The sequence below is a fragment of the Balaenoptera ricei genome, chromosome 11 (assembly GCF_028023285.1).
Source record: "Balaenoptera ricei isolate mBalRic1 chromosome 11, mBalRic1.hap2, whole genome shotgun sequence".
Classification (NCBI taxonomy): Eukaryota; Metazoa; Chordata; class Mammalia; order Artiodactyla; family Balaenopteridae; genus Balaenoptera; species Balaenoptera ricei.
This window is the reverse complement of record NC_082649.1, coordinates 51,315,428-51,337,593: the sequence shown is the minus strand read 5'-3', so window position 1 is coordinate 51,337,593 and position 22,166 is coordinate 51,315,428. Positions and strand designations below refer to the sequence as shown.

At 38.1% G+C, this 22,166-nt stretch overlaps 1 protein-coding gene across 8 annotated transcripts in view; it reads right to left on the bottom strand.

The window, feature by feature from the left end:
• Positions 1 to 22,166, bottom strand: part of RBMS3 (RNA binding motif single stranded interacting protein 3) — a 718,377-nt gene that overhangs the window by 530,994 nt on the left and 165,217 nt on the right. The window lies entirely within an intron of this gene.

Below are 22,166 nucleotides of genomic sequence, written 5' to 3'. Positions count from 1 at the left end.
CAGGGTTCAGTTGTTAACTGGGTTGGAGGGTATGGCACCAGAGGCAGGGCCCCATGCATGTTGCTCAGATTCACTGCAATAACCAGCTGCTTGTCTGGTCGCTTGTTGCCAAATAGCAATCTTGGCGTCTAGCCATCCATCGAGCTGGCACCGTGATGGAAATGCTGCAGTTCAACGATTTTCGCCAGGCTCTGCCAACCCAGAGATATAGAGACCTGCCCTGTCTGCAAGCCAGCCCAGTGCTTATCTACTTCCTGGGGAAGCTTTAAGTCTAACTAACTAAGTGGAGTAAAAGTATTTCGGAGAAAATGGCTGAAAAGCCAGTGCTACCTACTAAAATTTCTCTTCCAAATGGGCTGAAAGTAAAACATGTGAGATGAGCTAAATTTGGTGTACCTGCAAGAGCTGCCATAGTCCCAAGGCTTCTGTTTTAGCAAGCAAGAGAAGCAGGAGGAATTCAAAGAGCTTTCAGTGGAACCCGCATGAATATGTAGATTTCTTCCCATCTATAAACATATTAACAGCAAGATTACATGTATGGGGTTGCTATATATCCAAGAACCTATTAAACTGCCTAACAATTTTTAAACATTTTCAGGCTATGTAAATTTCACCCAGAATAATGTACACTCAAGCCTATTTTCAAAATTTTGCATGCATTTTAGTGGCTTCTTAGAACCCTAATTAAGAACCCAGCTTTATTTCTTCTGTTCAATATTAAATCCTTGGTTTGAACTTCTTGAAAAGGAGAGTGCCAGTGTACGTTTCTCTCTTTTTCATCCCATATTTACTACCTGTTTTTGTAAACTGTAACCTAGATCCCCTCCAGAAAATCAAGCAAAGGTCAAATAATTTGGTGGGACATCAACGATGATTTTGGCTCAACAGCTGGAACTGTTCCTTCTCTCTGGCTCTCCGAGACTGCTTTCAATTCTCTGCACAACACTTGAAGTTTACTCATCCATTGTGTTACTGACACTGGCTAAGGGCATTCTAGGTGTCAGAAAAACTTAATTGTTCATCATGCTGATACTTCGAACCATAGAGCTCCCTTTTTCCAGTTGCTTCAAGAAATCTGAACTTTGATGTCAGTTTTACAGAAATGGTTGATTCTAGATCACAGAGTAAACTCTAGGAGGCTGTCCATCATAAAGGCATGTCCAGGACTCTAAAAACAGGAGGCAGCTGATAAGCCACTGGCCTGTCTCATTTGAGTTTGTTTCCATTGGTACAGATTGCAAGAAAGCAGATCTATGCTTTGTCTGTTTAGGACTAACACACACACCCCTGAGGGTTACAGTAAATGAGAGATGCAACAGAGAGGGAAATAAGTTAAGATTCAACTAAGAGGTACGCTTCCTCTTAGGGAGCTAAATATTCTACACGTCGCAGTTAAAGGCTATTAGCTCCCTACAAAGGAAAATCCCCGCATTGGTCTGAGGTCTCGCCTACATGTATAACTTGACATCCTGTAAACATAATGAACACATCTGGATCCAGAAAACATCTCCTCTGAAAGACTCATGGCCCAATTTGTCCTTGTTTGCCCAAAATATCCTTAACACTCATTATGCAATTATTTTTTTTCCTTTTTCAGGATAAACAAAGGGGATTAGCACATGATGCTCTTGCACTTGAGTTACACCGTGATTTGTTCACACCATTGTCATATCCTGTGTGACAGCCTGACTGTGGTATGCTTGCAGACTCTCCAGGAGAAACTTTCTGAAAAACAGTTGTGTATGGGACTTCCCTGGTGGCACAGTGGTTAAGAATCTGCCTGTCAGTACAGGAGACAGGGGTTCGACCCCAGGTTTGGGAAGATCCCACGTGCCGTGGAGCAACTAAGCCCATGCGCCACAACTACTGAAGCTCGCACGCCCTAAGGCCCATGTCCCGCAACTACTGAGCCTGTGTGCTGCAACTACTGAAGCCCGCATGCCTAGATCCCGTGCTCCACAATAAGAGAAGCCACTGCAGTGAGAAGCCCACGCACCGCAACGAAGAGTAGCCCCTGCTCGCCGCAACTAGAGAAAGCCTGTGTGCAGCTATGAAGACCCAACACAGCCAAAACAAAAACCAAAAAACAGTTGTGTATTTCTTGTCTAAACTGCCTAGAAAAGAACAGCCAGGTCCTAATAGTCCATCTCAAATGAGACTGTAGATTGGCACGCTGCCAATCACTTTCCATCCAAGGAGGAAGAAGCATGGAAATGCCAGCAACCTTCCTCTCAGAGAATTTTTGGGCAAAACCTGCTGTGTCTGCCTTCTCAAAAAGTGAGGAATCCTGATGTCCTTGACAATCCAGAGAAAACAAAACAAAACCCGTCATAAGCTGGGAGCTGAGGCCATTGTGGGTAATATTGAATGTTGTTTCAATATTCAATATGGAGAGTGACTAAAAAGCTGGTGGAGGTGTCCTTTGTCTATTTATTCTCTTCTGATGTCATGAAATGTTTGCCTTTACTGTCTTTTTATTTTAAAGAGCCCAGAGAGGGGAGCTGGCACTGATTTTCAAAAGTATCTATGACAACATCCTATAAGAATATTGCTCAGCCATAAAAATGAATGAAATAATGCCATTTGCAGCAACATGTATGGACCTAGAGATTATCATACTAAGTGAAGTAAGACAGAGAAAGACAAATATCATATGATATCACTTATATGTGAAATCTAATAAAAAATGATACAAATCAACTTATTTACAAAACAGAAACAGACTCACAGATCTTGAAATCAAACTTATCGTTACCAAAGGGGAAACTTGGGGGGAAGTGATAATTTAGGAGATTGGGATTAACAAACACACACTACTATATATAAAATAGATAGCTAACAAGGACTGTATAGCACAGGGAACTCTACTCAATATTCTGTAATAATCTATATGGGAAAAGAATCTGAAAAAGAATGGATACATATACATATATAATAACTGATTCACTTTGCTGTACACTTAAAACTAACACGACATTGTAAATCAACTATACTTCAATAAAAATTTAAAATAAAAATAAAAAATAAAAAGAATTTCTTTCTTGTTCTACCCTCACCTACATCCTTCCAACTACCTACTCAGTATTTTGCAGGTATCAAAATGTTGGTCCTATAGTTTTAATACCCATAGGGATATTAACAAATATTATTCTGTGAAGTCTGGTTCTGGAGAAAGCCATTTTTTCCCACTCTGCCCTAAGGAGTAAAAATAAGAATGTAAGATGTAAAAGCATTCACAGGACCTGGAAATTAGTCCCCAGCAGATAACATTTCATGCCACAAATTGTGACTAGGCCCTGGGAATGTGGCAGTCACTGAGCTAAATGTTGGGGATTGGAAAAAGAAACCATCCCTGCTCTCAAGGAAATTATCTCCAAATATAAAAGTGCTCATAAGCGTACAGACACTGTGTGTGTGTGTGTGTGTGTGTGTGTGTTATGTGCTGATACATTCTGGCCATAGTACTTGCTTTGGAAAACCAGCCACAAGTTTCCAATCTGCCCCACTATTTTTTGGCATACAGTATTTAGTACATGCTTTCCTTATTCGCTCGACATTTGATTTGCTTGTTTTCTATTTATCACCATGGTTTAGGCTTAGGGCATCTGTGTTCCATCAGGTTGCAAAATGACCTCTATGAACAAGGCTGATTAATGCTTTAGGACGTACTGTTCATTAGCAGAAAGCGGGGATCTCGGAGAACTGGAAATCAGACAGCTGTGCATTTTATAACAGAAGGATTCTGGAAGGCCATACAATTATAGGGGCACCTGAGGCTTAGTGGGTAAAGGGAGTTGCCAGGGCCATGGAGCTCTTTGGCTGCAGAGCTAGGAAGTGACTCGGGTCTCCCAATCCCCAGTCACCACACTAGTGGACAATCCTCGACAACGTTTTCCGGACCCAACCTATGCCTTTCACATCCATCCCCAACTGCTCCTTCCTGGTGAGTTGGGAGCTCTGGGTGGGGGGTAAGCGCCCTGAGCTGAGACCACCCCCGCCTGGGATGTGCTATGCTAGCCTGTCACAGCTTCTTCCATTCTTGGCGCTGGCTTGGGGGCTGTGGTTCCTCAGCATCTCTGTTTGCCCAGAAAACTCTCAATTGAGTGAAACAGCATGAAATACGCTGCTCCCATTTCTGTCAACACAGGGATGTGAAACTCGAATTCTACAATGACTGTGGTACAAAAGGGAATTCTGGAGCAGTTGGTGTCATGTTGCACTGAACACAGTGGCACTGAACGCTGACACTCTGGTACCCAAAACAAGTGCCTGGGATGCTACAGCACAGTCAAGTTGTTTTTCCAACATAACACCTATTTTTGTAATATGTTGAGATAAACTTTCTTGTCTTAAACTAAGACGATGGCCCGTCTGGTATTAAAATGAAAGTTTGAAAAACAAATGTGCTAGTGATAGTCAATTTGTGCCACTAGATCTATATGCTTGTAATTATCATTTACCAGTAGTAGGTGTTTTATTTAGTATCATTGTTTAATAAATTTAAAAGTTGGTAATACCACATTGCCTGTCTCCCTTTTTTATTATTTGATCACTTTTCTAAATTTGAAAATCTGGGAACTATTATACTACTCTCCTCAGAACATTTAGCAATTCATATAGGTAGTGAATGATAGAAGGAATAAAACTCTATCAAAGGGCATTTATATCACAATAATATCCAGGAAATAGTAACTTCCATTCGAAACACGGTTGGCTGTTTTCAGATATTTTATCATAATTTGTCTAAAGAGTTCTTCATGCTTTTTTAAGAAGGGGAAAAGGACCTTAATGTAAACAAAACACATTTTGCTGAAGTGTTTTTTTCCCCAAACTAGACACTCAACACTGTTCCTTAAGTAGTTACTATGCAAGGCACTACAGGATTGTACAGTACAGGTGTGTTGTTTTGGCAGAATTTTGCAAGTCATTAATCAATTTTCTATGGTGGCTCAGAAAGTCCTTCCTTCATGCCCATTGACAGGCATTTCTGAGATTGAGTCTGCAATATGGTTTGGTGTCACCAAAGAATGGCATAGAAATAATTGTCTTCCTCTCCCTACACCCACAGGCATTGAAGCACCCAAGTTCTAGGCCAAGTTTTGGTGAAAAGGGTCTGTTTCAGCAACTTATGTGCTTATTCCAATACCTAAACCTAGGTGAAGAATGAGAGTCGGCTCTACTGTCTGGGTTTGAATTCCCACTCCGCCACTGGTAGGATGTGTCAGTGGTTCTAGAACCGTCAAAAAATGACTTTACCTCTCTGGATCTCAGTTCCCTTAGTGGCAAAAGAGAGTAACAGTTGCTCATCGGTAATGGAAGAGGTTGGTAATTAAGTGAAATAATACCTGTAAGTAGAGTCCACTTTGCCTGGAATCGGGGGGTTCCCAGGATGTGTGTCTTTCATGCTGAAACCTGGAAAGTCTTGACAAGCCAGAAAGAGCTGACCATTCTGATAACGACCAGGGTTCTTGGCCTTCCCCAATCAATAGAAATTGACTAGAGGCCAGACAAGAAATTCAGGCAAGGCTTTATTGGGGTCCCTGCTGCAGCAGTGGGGAGCAAGAACAAACAACAGGTTCCCTTACTTGCTCGCTCCCTGGGGGGTTGGCAAGCTTGCTCCTTATGTGGGGTGAGGGTAGGAGTGTGTCCAGGAGTTGGGTCAGAGGGGTAGCTTAGGTCGTCTGCCCACCCCTCTGGTGGTGTTAAGTTCAGGGGGCATGCGCAGTACCCTGCTTTTGCTCCTGGCTCTTCAGAAGTGGCAGTTGAGTTTTTTGGTCTTTTGTATCTTTTTGTCCATAATTTGCCCCAACTGCACATGCAAGCAATTATTTTTAGTCCCATATAGTTTCTTTGTATTTTGTTGCTGGAGGAGAGGTTTGTCCAGGTGCAAGCACTGCAGCATTACAACAAAGGGTCCCAGGTCCCAGCCTGTCTCAACTCTACCTGCAAAGTGCTTGCAGCAGTACCTGGTACACAGCACTCAATTTCACTGTCATTGTTGTTCATTTCATTGGAATTCTAACATGAAATGAATGTGAACAAATTCACGGTCCACAGGATTAGCGTGACGCTGTAACCTCATAAATACTACCTTTTTGCTTTAGATTAAAGCAAACCGAGTCACATACAGAGGCAGAGACCCAGGAACTATTTATGTAAAGGCCCGCAGCAAATCACTTTCCGCTCAGACAAAATGATCCTGACATGAAAGCATTCCCTGGAAATATGCCTCCTTCCCTCTCTCAGAGGTGTCATTCATTATTAGTGCCAGATGACTCTTTTAAAATTTGAAACTGGGGGGAGCCTTTTACAGTTCTCTGATAACCTCATTTCTAGTTCTTTCTTGAACTGCTCATGGCCTTTTTCTGGTTTGTGGTCATGAAAGTATCCTAAAGACCCTTTATCCAATAAAGCATGCAGGTAATTGTAGTGCTCAGGGAGTTCTCTGTGTGATCGTGCCCTGGTTCTGTGTTGAGACACGCAGATCACCCAGAGATTATGTCTCTGCCTTGCCCTGGGATGTTGAAGCATGAATCAGTGAAACAGGTCAGCTTTTTGTCTTATACTTGGTTGCCTTCCCAAGATTCCTGTGCAAGAATCAGCAAGGCTCAATCCTGCAGGTAACAAATCAATGTTAGGCACAGTGCCTTTGAAAACTCTGGTATGGAGGGCAATAATTACCAACAACCAAGGCCTGTGTCCTGAATAATGAAGGCAATTGTGTTCACAGAGATAAAGGCTGCAAGTGAAGAATTACAGGGCTCCAGAGCTGAAAGGACTTGGGGTAGTATGTTGTCATATGCAGTCTCAATACAGAGCTAGAAATCATGACCACTCACTTCACAAGGAATGTTTAGATTAGGATCAAACTTATTTCAGTTTATATTGGTAAGTTCTTGTAAGCGTTAATACCCATACCAGGCCCTATTTTAGTGCTTCTCATGTATTAACTCATTTAATTCTCTTAACAACCCCAAAAGGGAGGTATCATTACTGTGCCCATTTTTTAGAAAGAGAAACGAGGAACAAAGAGGTAGTGTAACTTGCCCAAGAACACAGAGCTGATAAAGTTAGATTGAGACTTGCACCCAGAGTGGTCCTCATAATGATGTTCAGAGAAAAAGGCGACCTGTCACAGGTTCTGGATTTTCTGAGAAAGAACTCAACCTAAACCATATTTGAAATGCATCTGAATTTATATGGTTACAATGAATATTTCAATAATTGATATTATTTAAGATCTGTCTCCGTAATTCTAAATTTAGTGTAATTGTTTCAATAAATAGAAGTTTCTAGTAAACACAAAAGAGCTTTCTATAACATTGTTTAATAGAAGCAGAGGAAACACTTTTTAAATATATACTTTGGAAGAAAATTTAGTTGGTAAGAACTAATTCAAGCTAAAACCAACTCAACCTATTGATTCAGCAATAAACTCTAAGTGAGATCATAATATCATCAATATACACACATTGACTAAGACTATGAAATATGTTTTAAACCACTTAATTATATTGAAGAGCTAAGATGCTTGGCATCAATTTGATTCAAAAACTTCCATTTTATTTGTTAAAACATATCATTATGCCATACTGAAGCACTATGGTGTTTTAAAATTTATTTTGCACTGTTTTAATTTTAATCTTTTAGATCAATCCTAAATTGTATGTATTTATCCTGATACTGTGACTGTTTATAGCATGACTGTACCACTGAACAACGGATAGCAACAATCATACAAAATACTACAAGTTAATACAAGAATTTATGATTACATAGAGATAAATAAGACAGGAATAATGCAAAAACCAAAATATGTGCTCTGTTTGAATACAGAACCCTTAAAATTACAGGTGAGCTCTACTTAATTTAGTATGTATAAATGACAAAAAAGATTTTTCCATTGCATAAGTGAATAACAATAACTAGAATTTATTTAGGGTTTAATATGTATCAGTCACTAATATACTTAGATGGGCTACATGACTTTATCAAGCTTACACCACTTCTAAGTGATTAATGAGAACACACAACCGATTAAAAATTCTCTGATACTCTCATGGTCTGATGCCACGCCCTTGCTTTCTTAAGTAGGATGGCTTTATATTGCGAACTTCTTAGCACACTGACTATATTGTTAAGAAGCCTTAGGGATGATGGAATTTTTTATATCTTGATTATTGTGGTGCCTACATAGGTGCATATATTTGTCAAAACTCATCAAACACTACACTTAAAATGAGTATATTTAATTTTACTCCTAAATAATGTTGATTTAAAACTAAAACAACAAACATATGTACACAAACATATGTACGCATATTTAAACCGTAGAATGAAGTCCTCATTTGTCAAGAGACACCACATTGTTAGAGATATAACGAATATGATAACAGATAAACACTAAAGCAAAACTTTTTAAAAAATTTTCTTTTTAAGAATAAATTGTAACCTATCCCCTCTATAACAATCAACAAGTATTAACACATTAACAAACTGAAGGACAAAAATCACATAAACATCTCAATAGGCACAGAAAAAGCCTTTGACAAAATTCAACATCCATTCATGATGAAAATTCTCATCAAAGTTGGTAAAGAGGGACTATATAATACAGGCAGTTTATGACAAACTCACTGCTAACATCATACTCAATGATGAAAAGCTAAAAGCTTTTCCTCTAAAATCAGGAACAAGACAAGACTCAATATCAAAAAACAAACAATTTGATTAAAAAATGGGCAGAAGACCTGAATAGACATTTTCCAAAGAAGACATACAGATGGCCCACTGGCACATGAGAAGATGCTCAACATCGATAATCATCATGAAAATGTAAATCAAAACCACAATGAGATATCACCTCACACCTGTCAGGATGGCTATTGTCGAAAACACCACAAATAACAAATTCTGGAAAGGGTGTGGAGAAAAGGGAACCCTAGTACACTGCTGGCAGGAATGTAAATTGGTGCAGCCACTGTGGAAAACAGTATGGAGGTTCCTCAGAAAACTAAAAGTAGAACTACCAATTAACCAGCAATTTCACTCCTGGGTATATATCAAAAGAAAACAAAAACACTAATTTGGAAAGACACATGCACCCCAATGTTCATAAGAGCATTATTTGCAATAGCCAAGATATGGAAGCAACTAAGTGTCCATCGACAGATGAATGGATTAGGAAGATGTAATATATACACAATGGAATATTACTCAGCCATAAAAAAGAATGAAATTTTGCCATTTTTAACAAGAGGAAGGGACTGGGAGAATATTAGGCTGAGTGAGATAAGACAGACAGAGAAAGACAAATACTCTGTGTTCTCACTTACATGTGAAACCTAAAAAACAAAATAAATGAATATAACAAGACAGAAACAGACTCACAAGTATAGAGAACAATCTAGTGGTTAGCAGTGGAGAGAGGGATGGAGGGAGGGGCAAAGGGTTAAGAGGTACAAACTACTATGTATAAAATAAGTAATATACAAGGATATATTGTACAGCATAGGGAATATAGCCAATATTTTATAATAACTTTAAATTTAGTATACTCTTTAAAAATAATGAATCATTATGTTGTATGCTTGAAATTAATATAATATTGTAAATCAACTATAATTTAATAAAAAAGAATAAATTTTAACTATAACATTCACAATCGTGATTAAATAATGTATACAAATCATACTCTTGCCAATTTTCAGATTAAAAGCTGTGATTTTTAATATGGCAAATACACAGATTTGCTTCGTGTGTTTTTTTCATCAATAGTCTGTAATATGGTAGCCTCAGAAGTCACTGGTTGCAAAGATCAGTCTGTAGAAAAATTCCAGAGCCAAAAATTTTCAGCAAACACCATTCTATGAGCCCAAATTACTTTGCATTAGCTATGGAACTAGCAGTCAGTTGGCACACTGTGATCTGTTTGACAGCTGAGACCTGATAGTTCAGGCCAGAATAAATGGTTATTTCCTGTCTCGGTAGCAATACTGAGTGAGTAATCAAAGTATCGATCCTTACTTGGTTACTTCCATACATGTGCCTCAGGTTATCCTGAGGCTTCCCTCTAGAAACCTCCTTGGGATCTACAGTGTAAAAAAACTTCATATCCAAAACGTTTCTTCTTTCATTCCAGTAGTACAGCTTTTTCTATTTTTTAACATCTTTATTGGAGTATAATTGCTTTACAATGTTCTGTTAGTTGCTGCTGTATAACAGAGTGAATCAGTTATACGTATACATATATCCCCATATCCCCTCCCTCTTGTCTCTCCCTCGCACTCTCCCTACCCCACCCCACTAGGTGGACACAGAGCACTGACCTTATCTCCCTGTGCCATGCAGCTGCTTCCCACTAGCTCTCTATTTTACATTTGGTAGTGTATATATGTCCATGCCACTTTCTCACTTTGTCCCAGCTTACCATTCCCCCTACCCATGTCCTCAGTTCCATTCTCTATGTCTGCATCTTTATTCCTGTCCTGCCCCTAGGTTCTTCAGAACCATTGGATTTTTTTTTTTTTTTTTTAGATTCCATATATATGTGTTAGCATATGGTATACGTTTTTCTCTTTCTGACTTACTTTGTTCTTTATGATAGTCTCTAGGTCCATCCACTTCGCTACAAATAACTCAATTTCATTTCTTTTTATGGCTGAGTAATATTCCATTGTATATATGTGCCACATCTTCTTTATCCATTCATCTGTCGATGGACACTTAGGTTGCTATCATGTCCTGGCTATTGTAAATAGTACTGCAATGAACATTGTGGTACATGCCTCCTTTTGAATTATGGTTTTCGCAGGGTATATGCCCAGTAGTGGGATTGCTGGGTCGTATGGTAGTTCTATTTGTAGTTTTTTAAGGAGCCTCCATACTGTTCTCCATAGTGGCTGTATCAATTTACATTCCCACCAACAGTGCAAGAGGGTTCCCTTTTCTCCACACCCTCTCCAGCATTTATTGTTCGTAGATTTTTTGATGATGGCCATTCTGACCGGTGTGAGGTGATACCTCATTGTAGTTTTGATTTGCATTTCTCTAATGATTAGTGATGTTGAGCATCCTTTAAGGGGTTTGTTGGCAATCTGTATATCTTCTTTGGAGAAATGTCTATTTAGGTCTTCTGCCCATTTTTGGATTGGGTTGTTTGTTTTTTTGATATTGAGCTGCATGAGCTGCTTGTAAATTTTGGAGATTAATCCTTTGTCAGTTGCTTCATTTGCAAATATTTTCTCCCATTCTGAGGGTTGTCATTTCGTCTTGTTTATGGTTTCCTTTGCTGTGCAAAAGCTTTTAAGTTTCATTAGGTCCAATTTGTTTATTTATATTTCTATTTCTCTAGGAGGTGGGTCAATAAGGATCTTGCTGTGATGTATGTCATACAGTGTTCGGCCTATGTTTTCCTCTAAGAGTTTTATAATGTCTGGCCTCACATTTAGGTCTTGAATCCATTTTGAGTTTATTTTTGTGTATGGTGTTAGGGAGTGTTCTAATTTCATTCTTTTACATGTAGCTGTCCAGTTTTCCCAGCACCACTTATTGAAGAGACTGTCTTTTCTCCATTGTATATCTTTGCCTCCTTTGTCATAGATTAGTGGACCATAGGTGCATGGGTTTATCTCTGGGCTTTCTATCTTGTTCCATTGATCTATATTTCTGTTTTTGTGCCAGTACCATATTGTCTTGATTACTGTAGCTTTGTAGTATAGTCTGGAGTCAGGGAGCCTGATTCCTCCAGGTCAGTTTTTCTCCCTCAGATTGCTTTGGCTATTCGGGGTCTTTTGTGTCTCCATAAAAATTTTAAGATTTTTGGTTCTAGTTCTGTAAAAAATGCCACTGGTAATTTGATAGGGATTACACTGAATCTGTAGATTGCTTTGGGTAGAATAGTAATTTTCACAATACTGATCCTTCCAATCCAAGAATATGGTATATCTCTCCATCTGTTTCTGTCATCTTTGATTTCTTTCATCAGTGTCTTATAGTTTTCTGAGTATAGGTCTTTTACCTCCTTAGGTAGGTTTATTCCTAGGTATTTCAATCTTTCTGTTGCAATGGTGAATGGGATTGTTTCCTTAACTTCTATTTCTGATCTTTTGTTGTTAGTGTATAGGAATGCAAGAGACTTCTGTGCATTAATTGTGTATCCTGCAACTTTATCAGATTCACTGATTAGCTCTAGTAGTTTTCTGGTGGCATCTTTAGGATACTCTATGTACAGTAACATGTCATCTGCAAACAGTGACATCTTTACTTCCTCTTTTCCAATTTGGATTCCTTTTATTTCTTTTTCTTCTCTGATTGCTGTGGCTAAAACTTCCAAACCTATGTTGAATAATAGTGGTGAGAGTGGGCAACCTTGTCTTGTTCCTGATCTTAGTGGAAATGGTTTCAGTTTTTCACCACTGACAACGAGGTTGGCTCTCGGTTTGTCATATATGGCCTTTATTATGTTGAGGTAGGTTCCCTCTATGCCTACTTTCTGGAGAGTTTTTATCAGAAATGGCTGTTGAATCTTGTCGAAAGCTTTTTCTGCATCTACTGAGATTATCATATGGTTTTTATCCTTCAATTTGTTAATATGGTGTATCACATTGATTGATTTGCATATATTGAAGAATCCTTGCATTCCTGGGATAAACCCCACTTGATCATGGTGTATGATCCTTTTAATGTGTTGTTGGATTCTGTTTGCTAGTACTTTGTTGAGGATTTTTGCTTCTATGTTCATCAGTGATATTAGCCTGCAGTTTTCGTTTTTTGTGATATCTTTGTCTGGTTTTCGTATAAGGGTGATGGTTGCCTTTTAGAATGAGTTTGGGAGTGTTCCTCCCTCTGCCATATATTGGAAGAGCTTGAGAAGGAAGGGTGTTAACTCTTCTCTAAATGTTTGACAGAATTCGCCTGTGAAGGCATCTGGTCCTGGGCTTTTGTTTGTTGGAAGATTTTTAATCACAGTTTCAATTTCAGTGCTTGTCATTGGTCTGTTTATATTTTCTATTTCTTCCTGGTTCAGTCTCCAAAGGTGGTGCATTTCTAAACATTTGTCCATTTCTTCCAGGTTGTCCATTTTATTGGCATATAGTTGCTTGTAGTAATCTCTCATGATCTTTCGTATTTCTGCAGTGTCAGTTGTTACTTCTCCTTTTTCATTTGTAATTCTATTGATTTGAGTCTTCTCCCTTTTAATCTTGATCAGTCTGGCTAATGGTTTATCAATTTTGCTTATCTTCTCAAAGAACCAGCTTTTCGTTTTATTGATCTTTGCTATTGTTTCCTTAATTTCTTTTTCTTTTATTTCTTATCTGATCTTTATGATTTCTTCCCTTCTGCTAACTTTGGGGTTTTTTTGTTCTTCTTTCTCTAATTGCTTTATGTGTAAGGTTAGGTTGTTTATTTGAGAAGTTTCTTGTTTCTTAAGGTAGGATTGTATTGCTATAAACTTCCCTCTTAGAACTGCCTTTGCTGCATCCCATAGGTTTTGGGTCGTCTTGTTTTCATTGTCATTTCTTTCTAGGTAGTTTTTGATTTCCTCTTTGATTTCTTCAGTGATCTCTTGGTTATTTAGTAGTGTATTGTTTAGCCTCCATGTGTTTGCATTTTTAACAGATTTTTTCCTGTAATTGGTATCTAGTCTCATAGCATTGTGGTCAGAAAAGATACCTGATATGATTTCAATTTTCTTAAATTTGCCAACCTTGATTTGTGACCCATCATATGATCTATCCTGGAGAATGTTTCATAAGCACCTGAGAAGAAAGTGTATTCTGCTGTTTTTAGATGGAATGTCCTATAAATATCAATTAAGTCCATCTTGTTTAATGTATCATTTAAAGCTTGTGTTTCCTTATTTATTTTCACTTTGGATGATCTGTCCATTGGTGAAAGTGGGGTGTTAAAGTCCCCTACTATGATTGTGTTACTGTTGATTTCCCCTTTTATGGCTGTTAGCATTTGCCTTATGTATTGAGGTGCTCCTGTGTTGGGTACATAAATATTTACAATTGTTATATCTTCTTCTTGGATTGATCCCTTGATCATTATGTAGTGTCCTTCTTTGTCTCTTGTAATACTCTTTATGTTAAAGTTTATTTTGTCTGATATGAGAATTGCTACTCCAGCTTTATTTTGATTTCCTTTTGCATGGAATATGTTTTTCCATCCCCTCACTTTCAGTCTATGTGTGTCCTTAGGTCTGATGTGGGTCTCTTGTAGACAGCGTATATACAGGTCTTGTTTTTGTATCCATTCAGCCAGTCTATGTCTTTTGGTTGGAGCAGTTAAGCCATTTACATTTAAAATAATTATTGACATGTATGTTCCTATTACCATTTTCTTAATTGTTTTGGGTTTCTTATTGTAGGTGTTTTCTCTTTCTTGTGTGTTTGCTGCTTAGAGAAGTTTCTTTAGCATTTGTCGTAAAGCTGGTTTGGTGGTGCTGAATTCTCTTAGCTTTTGCTTGTCTGTACAGGTTTCAATTTCTCTGTCAAATCTGAATGAGGTCTTTGCTGGGTAGCGTCATCTTGGTTGAAGGTTTTTCCTTTTCATCACTTTAAATATGTTCTGCCACTCCCTTCTGGCTTGTAGAGTTTCTGTTGAAAGATCAGCTGTTAACCTTATGGGGATTCCCTTTTTGTTATTTGTTGCTTTTCCCTTGCTGTTTTTAATATTTTTTCTTTGTATTTAATTTTTGATAGTTTGATTAATATGTGTCTTGGCGTGTTTCTTCTTGGATTTATCCTGTATGGGACTTTCTGTGCTTCCTGGACTTGATTGACCATTCCCTTTCCCATATTAGGGAAGTTTTCAACTATAATCTCTTCAAATATTTTCTCAGTCCGTTTCTTTTTCTCTTCTTTTCCTGGGACCCCTATAATTTGAATGTTGGTGCATTTAATGTTGTCCCAGAGGTCTCTGAGATGTCCCCAATTCTTTTCATTCTTTTTTTTAGAATTCTGCTCTGCAGTAGTTATTTCCACTATTTTATCTTCCAGGTCACTTATCCGTTCTTCTGCCTCAGTTATTCTGCTATTGATTCCTTCTAGAGAATTTTTAATTTCATTTATTGTGTTGTTCATCATTGTTTGTTTGCTCTTTCGTTCTTCTAGGTCCTTGTTAAACCTTTCTTGTATTTTCTCCATTCTATTTCCAAGATTTTGGATCATCTTTACTATCATTACTCTGAATTCTTTTTCAGGTAGATTGTCTATTTCCTCTTCATTTGTTTTGTCTGGTGGGTTTTTACCTTGCTTGTTCATCTGCTGTGTATTTCTCTGTCTTCTCATTTTGCTTAACTTACAGTGTTCAGGGTCTCCTTTTCACAGGCTACAGGTTTGTAGTTCCTGTTGTTTTTGGTGTCTGCCCCCAGGCACCAAAGGTTGGTTCAGTGGGTTGTGTAGGCTTCCTGGTGGAGAGGACTGGTGCCCGTGTTCTGGTGGATGAGACTGGATCTTGTCTTTCTGGTGGGCAGGACCACGTCCAGTGGTGTGTTTTGGTGTGTCTGTGAACTTAGGATTTTAGGCAGCTTCTTTGCTAATGGGTGGGGTTGTGTTCCTGTCTTGCTAGTTGTTTGGCATAGGGTGTTCAGCACTGTAGCTTGCTGGTTGTTGAGAGGAGCTGGGTCTTAGTGTTGAGATGGAGATCTCTGGTAGAGTTTTTGCCGTTTGATATTATGTGGGGCCAGGAGGTCTCTGGTGGACAAATGTCCTGAACTTGCCTCTCCCACCTCAGAGGCTCAGGCCTGACACCCGGCTGGAGCACCAAGACCCTGTCAGACACATAGCTTTTCTTGTTCCTTGATCTATGCAAATACAGTCAGATATGAAGCCCCAGTCAATTAACTGAAGCCAGGTACTTCCTTGTTTCCTGCTTCCAGTAGTTCAACTTTAAATGCAGTGACTAAGAAAAAACTCTACTTCTTATATCTCGCATTATAAACTCAAAGTCTACCCTGAAACAAGTTTTATGATTAAATCCAATAAAATCATTTTTATATCACTGATGCATTCAGGCTTTATTCAATCAATAAATATTTATCAGTTACCACTTAAATACTGGAAACTGTACTATGCACTGGGAGTGAAAAAATGAGCAAGTTAATCTACTGACATCAAAAGCTTATAGTGAAAGAAGGTAAGGGGAAAATGAGAAACAGAAATAGAGATAGAGATAAAGAAAGATAAAGAGAAAATAACCAGAAGATCAGTCGAGAAAATGACTGTTTAGGCATAGTTCAAGCACAAAGGAGAGAGAGGCATTTTCACTTGGAAGCACTGTCAAGTGATGACCGTAAAGAAAGAATCACCAAATGGCTTTCAGCTTTTACCTCATACAAAGACAGCCCTGGTCAAGCTTGCCAATGACCTTGGCAATGCAAAAACCAAATGCAACTTCTCTATTTCTCATTCTTCTACATTTCTTAACTTTTCAACAGTATTCCACACCCTCGATCATTCTGACTTCTTGAGATACTGTCTTTTCCCAGCTTGTATAATATCACTCTCTTGCTTTCCTGATTTCCTCTATTTCATTGGTTCCTTTATAAACTCCTTTCTTGGCTTCTCCTCCTCTCAGAATGTTGAGTTTATGACCACTTTTCTTTTCATGCTTTGTGCACACCCTATGTATGAATCATGGTTAAGAGAGGGCATTCAAACCACACTCCTTATTTTAAATCCTGGACTTGCCAATTACCACCTGTGTAACCTTGGGAAAGTCACTTAACTTCTTTGTGTCATTTTTTTTTTAACCTCTAAAATAGGGGTTATCATGAAGTATAAATGAATTAACACAGGTGATATGAAGTACTTAACATGTAAAATACTTAGAATAATATCTAACACATATTAGTCACGATAGTATTATCAGTACAATGTGTTTAAATGCTATTTATAATGCTTAGGACTTGCATTCTGTATCTTTTACTCTAACCTCTGCTTTGAAAACTAGTCATGTATTAAGCTATGAACTTGTATATCATTTTAGATGTCTAATAGCATCTCAAAAATAACAAAACTAAGAAAAACACTTGATTTCTCTCCACTCAAAACTGTTCCTTCCACAATCCTCCCCATTGTATTAAGTGACTCTATACCTGGATACTAAAGCCAAAACCTAAGAATTATCCCTAATTTCTCTTTCCCTTAACCCTCCTGTCAGATCCAATTCATCAGTAACTTCTATCAAAACTCTCTCCAAAATATACTGTGAAGCCATCCCATCTAACCTCCTCCACTACTATGATCCTAATCCAAGCCATCACCATCTCCTTCCTGGAATCCACAATGGCATCTTTGCTCATTTACTTGCTTCTTCTCTCACACTCCCTAAAATCTATTCTTTACAGAGTAGTCAAAATAACTTTTCTAATAAAAGTAAATTTGGATAAAATCCAATCTCCATGCTCTGACTTAGAAAACTCTATTGATTTGGCCCTGGTATACTTTCTTTTACTTCACCTTTTACCGCCCCCACCTCCCCTATTCACTATTCTTTTGCAATTCCAACCTTCTTTATGTTACTTGAAAACACGGAGCTCATTTCCACCTTTGGGATTTTGTACAAGCTCCCACATTTATCTGTAATGCCATTCTTCCTGAATATCATACGCCTGGTTGCTTCTTGAAATTGACATCTCACCTCAAAGAGGTTCCTCAGTTCATAGTAACCTCCCTGTCATTACGTACAACCTCCTTTTCATGGTTTTTCAACCTCCTTTCCATGCCATATTCTGATATTTTCTTCTTTATTCATTCATTCTTGTATTATCTCTATTAGAATGCAAGTTCTATGCAGAGACCTACCAGGTCTTCAGGTATCTGCAATGCTTGGCACATAGATGACATTCCATAAATATTTTGGAATTAATAAGTAAATAAACTATGACAGTAGTGAAACAAAAGAGACCAGCAGTTGAAATCTATTTGCCTTGGAAACTAGTTCTAGGTTGGGGAAAGGAGTGATCCTAAGATTATTTATTTGCATGACCAGATGGGTGATGCTGTCATTCAGAGAGAAAGAGAACACTGAAGAAGGGAAAAATCTAGGAGTAATCCTTTTTGGACAATGACTTTGATAGCTCTTGGGATACAAATTTGGAATTGTACAAGGAATAATGAGATACAGATCTAGGACTAAAAAAAAGTATACCTCCATGGGCTGGACATATACATTTAATAATCATCAGAATAGCTGACATTTAAGTAGAGGAGAGCAGAGAGTTTATGGAGTGAGAAGAGAGGAGATCTAAACTTTTAAAACACCAAAATATTCAAGAGGCAGATAGTGGAGAAGCTGGAAGACAAAATCCTAGGAGGAGACCCAGGAAAGAGGAGTATGCCAGCCAAGGAGAAAGTAAGTTTCTAGAATAAAGGTGAAGTCAGCAGGATCAAGTAACAGAGAGATCAAATAAAATAAGTACTAAAAACAGTCAGCTGTATTTAGCAATTAGAAGATCATTGAGCAAATTGAAAACCAAGATGCCATCTGAACTTGCCAGAGTCCTGCCCTTGAATTCCAAGTCCCTCAAATTTTCAAGCACTATCAAAATATCTGTCTGGAATTCCACCTCTCCCAGACCTCTAAGACTTGATTTGGCACCTCCAACATTTTTGTGCTGCCACCAACATAGTAACCTAAGTGAACTGGTGCTTTCAATGGTTTAATCATTGTTTTTTCTCTTCTCTATCTGTAGAATAAATAAGAAAGTATTATCAGCTATCTGCAATTTAAATAAATATATTTTCAAATAAATCTCAAAAATTCAGCAGAATCTTCTTCATTCAAAGTAATTAAAACAATAATGAATGGATAGTCAATGAATCAGTGTGATAATAATTTCCAGGATGCCCCCAAAATGCTGGAACATGCTGATTTCTTTTTAAGATTCAGTAGACTTACATTTAGCAGACTACGGGGCAGCAAGAAAAAGTAAATATATATAGAAGTTTAATAACACGAGTCAAAAATAGGAAGAATTTATTGCTAAATTATCAATTAAATGCAAACATTATTAAAAACTGAAATGTTGAAGAAATTTTTGACTTGTGAAAATTATGAGAAGGAGAGTATATTCTTTAAAGCACTTTTAGGTACCTATTCCAGACCTTGATTTTTCATGTGCCTAATTTAAAATTCCCATTTTGTCATCAAAATCCAACTCATCCTCCAACTACCTTAATAGAATTTTTTATATAAATTTATTTATATTTTATTTATTTATTTTTGGCTGCGTTGGGTCTTCGTTGCTGTGCACGGGCTTTCTCTAGTTGCTGCAAGCAGGGGCTACTCTTTGTTGTGGCACGCGTGCTTCTCATCACAGTGGCTTCTCTCCCTGCAGAGCACGGGCTCTAGGTGCACAGGCTTCTGTAGTTGTGGCACACAGGCTCAGTAGTTGTGGCTCGTGGGCTCTAGAGCACAGGCTCAGTAGTTGTGGTGCACAGCCTTAGTTGCTCCACGGCATGTGGGATCTTCCTCGACCAGGGATCAAACCCGTGTCTCCTGCATTGGCAGGCGGATTCTTAACCACTGCGCCACCAGGGAAGTCCCTAGAATTTATTTTTAAGTCTCTTGGTTAACTGAAAGAAAATTGTTTGGTCCTATGAAATTTCTAGATTCTCCAAAAGTCAAAGTAAGGAAGTTAAAACAGAGGATTCACTTATGTTTTGTGGTTAGTGTGGCATTATTTACTACAATGATTCTCAAGCTTTGCTACATATAGAATTGCCTAAGCAGGCTTTTAAAAAATCTTAGTGTCCAAGCTGACCCCATACTAGATAAATCAGAATCCCTGGGGGGTGAGACCCAGGCATCAGTATTTTTTAAACCTCTTCAAGGATTCTCCTGGACAGCCATGGATTTGAGAACTCAGGACTTATGCTACCCTTCTCATTAAATGAATGTTTTAGTGGTTATGAATAAGGGCTTTGAAGTCAGAGCTGGATTTGGAATCCTGGTGGCTGTATAGACTTGGACAAACCCCTTAATATGTTTGAGACTCAGTTTACTCAACTATTATTCAGTAATTTTTGTTCCCACTCTGTAGGGTTGTTTTGAGCATTAAATAAGGTAATATAAAAACTCAGCAGAGCACATGGTATATAATGCACAATAAATGTTAATAATCTATATAAATATAACTGTGTTATTAATGATAATTATTTATGAATTTCAAACCAAATACTCTGTGTGGTTTCTAATACATACTTCGCAAATATAACTGTACTTAAACCTGAATTATTATGTGTAACAAAGTATCACATCTATGCTGACTCACTGAATTCAGGCAACCAATATGGGCCTTAGAAGCACTCTCTCATTTAAATGACACAAAGGCAGAGTTCAAAGAGCCTCAAATTCACCTCCTCCTCATACCTGCCACCACACAGATACATGACACCTCCAAAGCAGCTGCATTATTTGAGCCTGACTTGCAGGTGAAAGCTACTCATAAATTTCCTCAGGTTTTATTAGAGGGAATTTTTAAATCTTCATTGACATGGGAAGAAAGAACTCAACAAAAATTCCAGTCACATTTTTTTCTTATTTACTCGGTTCCTCTGGAGTGTGTGACGACTTGTTTTCCTTTAGTTGTATCTGAACAGTTTGACATATTACTGTGACAAGGTTACTTTTTAAATTGATAAAAGGTTTGATTGTGTCAGTGCATTTGTCAAAACTGTCTGACACCATGTATAATGGACTCTGCACTCAGAGCCCGGATGGCACTTGAGTCTCCTCTTACTATTCTGCGTTCAGCCCACACCTAACCAGACATCCAGCAGGGTTGGGTCAAAGTCGGGGAGATGAGCGTGGGTACAAACACTCCTACTTTGTTCCCCTGGCTTCTCACTGTGGGAGCTTCTCCTCTCTCGTTAAATGTTAAAGTGACATTTACAGCTTCCTTTTAAAGGGAGCAATGCTAGGATGTCAGAGCCTGAGCGAGGAAAACATTTACCCAGAAAAATGAAGGCTGGGGCAGCTGACTTCCTGGTCTTCAGGTGATGATTGGAAGTATGTGTGCACCTACCCTAGAGTTCCCCTGTTTTTCCTTTATTCTGCTTAAAGCGGCCTTGTCAGCAGCGCATTCACTTTATAACAGAACAATTCACTCTGTACCTGCGTGGTGCTGGCCTTAATTCCAGATTAATCACTTGGAAGTGAGCGCAACCTGGCTGGGGCTTTCTGAAAGCATTATATTAATTAAAATTTATAAGTTATGAGAATGGTTAGATAAAAGGTAGATGTAGAAAACATAAACACATTAATGATTTTACTTTCCATTAAAAATTCTGTCCATTATGTTAAATACATGCCTTTACTTTTCAAGACTAATCTCAATGTGTTTCAAGGGGATGTTTAGAATCACGTAATAGAGGTTATCAATTTCTCTGAGGAAACAGAGCTTAATATGTGAAAAATCATTACACCACCAAAATTTTATTTGGTCCAAAGAAGTTGCAATGCTCTCTCTCTCTCTCTTTATTAAGCTAAATTTATCTTCCCTCACTTCCATATCCCCCTTTTGAGATATGCATAAATGGTGCATAACTCAAGTATTCCACCCAGAGTCTCCAACTGATAACCCATCTTATGAATATAATTGTATAATCAATTGGATTTTCAGTTTTCACTATATTAGCCTTGCATGTTTTAAATACTGCAGCCACTAAATATTTAATAGTATACTGATGACCCATTCATGACAGGGTAAGAAAAAGAAATTAACTAAAAATCAACTAACTTGGGTCCTCTTTTGTGCTACTTTGTTGTTTCTTTTGGAGTTTGTTTGGTTAATTGTCTCTAACGTCCTTGTTTTTTAATAGAAAAATAAATGCATATGAAAAAAGACATCTTTCACCACACATAATTGTTCCCCCACCACAAATATTAATTCTCACACCCTCTTCTCTGACCATTAGTTATTCTGCTTCCAGCTCGCTCTTCAACTGTCCTGCTCTGTTCCTTGATCTCGTACAGTCTTTTCTACTTGGCAGTCGGAATTATCTTTTTGAAACAAAAATCTGACTCTGTCACCTTCCCGTTTGTTACAATTCAATGATTTCCTTCATTGAAACAAAGCTCCTAATGTGACATACAAAGGGATCACCATACCCCCTCCATGTTTCCAGGTCACGTTGCCCCAGGCTCCACCTCCT